Below are 2,949 nucleotides of genomic sequence, written 5' to 3' on the forward strand. Positions count from 1 at the left end.
ATACCATGACGAATAGCTGAAATAAAATAAAATAAAATAGCGGTTTGAGGAATATTTGGGTGATTCAACAGGATGTGACGGATGGTGATTTGAAAAATGTCTAGCGAGTTATAAAATAATGGAGAGGAGATGGTGTTGTAACCGTAAACCGGATAGGACATGGTGTTGATGTTCGTGGTTATGTTGGCTGATGATGATGGGTTTTGAAGTGGGGATCTTGGTGATGTTTCGAATATAAATGGTGGTGGAAGTGGTGATCAGTTCTCAAAGAAGAAGAAGGGATGTGGTGGTTAATTAGTGGGATTTCATTTTTGAGGGATAATCGAACCAAGAGTAGAGACAAGGGTGACGGTAAGTAGCAATAGTCGTAATGTGATGGTGGTTGGAACAAGAACAGCAGCTATCACCAAGGGGTTCAATGGTTTTGCTTTTGGTTTGTTCGAAATAGAAAACAGAAAATAAGCAACAACCCGTTTTGTGATTGAAATAGAAACGAAAATAGTGACCATGGTGATGATTGTTATTGTGGTTGAAACAGAAACATAACGTTTTGTTGATGTTGGTTCAAGAGGTGGTTGTCGTGGTTCGAATGTAAACCGAAATAAGAGAACATTCATGATTATAAGCTTCAATGGTAGTAATAGTTTTCGTGATTGTTTAAGCAGGGAAGATAGGGTTGTTCATGGTGAGGTTGACGAATGGGTGTGGTGAAGGTGGTGATGCTTGTTTTTGTGTAAGGGTGTATGTAAGTGTGTGCATACCGTAAAGAATGCAATGTAAAGGTGTTTCATTCAATAATGTAAAAATGTCTATTATTTTATCTTTGCCATGTATATATATCTATCCTGGACACATATCTCTATGTATATATAGGATGTTAACAATCCATTCAAAAACAGTAACATGATGATATGATTAGTTTGCTTTCAAAGAAGAATAAATCAATTAGACATATTGAGTTGGAGTGGGGTTACGGCAACGTAATCAAACAAATAAATTAAAGCAACAAACAGTAATTTAGTGCAACATGTGAGTTGAATAATCAAGGTATAGTAAAGCAAAAGCAGCCTCTTCTTGTTCTCTTCTATCGACGCTTTTTCAGGGAATGCTATATCGTACTCCTTTGTAAATTAGTGGCGATTAAAATGTTCAGAAAAATTTCATATTTTTAAATTAAGTATATTTATTTATTTTGATCATTATGGTATAAAATTCGAGCATTAACTATTAAATAAAAATTGCATCAACTGTCCCTTCTCATTTATGGGTAAAATATAAAAAGTGTTAAAACTTAACAAATAGTTCCTAAATACATTTTTAATAAGCCTAAAATTTATATAACTCATTTTCGTATCACCGTTTATTTTAAAATTACATAAGTTTGAATTCAACTTGCTTAATATCAATCGGAACATCAAACGAGTATTACAATCATTTAATATTTATTTTTAATATACTTCATTTATATAGAGATATATTTTAAATAATAATTATTATAATATCCTATTTTTATTTTTATTTACATAAATAAATTTTAGTAACAACAACATACAATATTTAAAATTATGTTTTCAATTATTATTTATATATGTATATATATATATATATATACACCTATCAAGTTACAATTAATTGTTCGTGAATCGTCGGAACTGGTCGAAGGTCAAATGAATATAGGAAATAGTTCAAACTTTTTGAGACTCAACTTTATAGACTTTGCTTATCGTGTCGAAATCATATAAAGATTAAGTTTAAATTTGGTCGAAAATCTCCGGGTCGTCACCTTGGTCGGCTCGGTTGCTGACGGTGACCCCCAAGATTGTTACCATCTTTACTGAAGTCACGAACACCCAACTTTTCACCTTTTTTGTTTTATGCCTTATATGCCTTAAAATAATTGTCACCGATCTTCATGGCCGTCTCGTAAATTTTAAGGGTCCTGTTCTGGGCCTTTTATATACAAATTTTTTTTATATAAAATTATAACATTGTTAATTAATTATATAAATTAAATAAATTATACTCTGTATAATATGAGTAAACTTATATGTGACATAATCTTTTCATAATATAATAATTATTATTCTTAAATTAATAATGTAAAGACCCGTCCTTATCCACCTGGACAAAGTCTTCAACATTTGGTTCCATTGCGATGATCGACTCCAAGTAATATCTTTAGTATGAGCTAATGCACAGCGGAAGACTTAGTTTGTACCTGAGAATAAACATGCTTTAAAACGTCAACATAAAGTTGGTGAGATATATAGGTTTGATGCTAGCAGCGTTATAACTATGGACCACAAGATTTCATATGTAAACATTTTAATAAAAATATTCTAAGTGGTTGAGCACTTGGTAACCATACTTAACATTTAATCACGTCGCATATTCCCTTTATTATGAAATCTTACTACACTGTACCAAGTATAGTCACGAAACGAAGTACTGTGCAACCGTTGAATACTGGTCGTCCAGTCCGGTTGGGGTTGTCAGGCCCGATAGATCTATCAACAGGATTCGCGTTTACAATACCGCTGTAAATAACAGTTACCAAGCTACAGGGAAGTATGCCAGTGGTACAACTCAACGTAGAATATATTTTTCAGATACTTGTGTCCATAACATAATACATAAAATACATGTATTCTCATCCCAAATATATTTAGAGTTTAAAAGGGACTATATACTCACCATAATGTATTTTGTAGTAAAAATACATTTAACATCATTGAACAAGTGTAGGGTTGGCCTCGGATTCACGAACCTATATCATTTGGATATTTATTAACACACGTAATAATAATTAAACAAGTTTATTTATTATTAATATAATTGTTATCTTAATAATTCATATATTTTTAATAAATAGATTAATTATACCTATTTTATATATATTCCAAATAAATAGTTAATATTTTCATATTGAGTTCATATTAGAGTATTCTT

Source organism: Rutidosis leptorrhynchoides, chromosome 2, assembly GCF_046630445.1.
Source record: "Rutidosis leptorrhynchoides isolate AG116_Rl617_1_P2 chromosome 2, CSIRO_AGI_Rlap_v1, whole genome shotgun sequence".
Classification (NCBI taxonomy): Eukaryota; Viridiplantae; Streptophyta; class Magnoliopsida; order Asterales; family Asteraceae; genus Rutidosis; species Rutidosis leptorrhynchoides.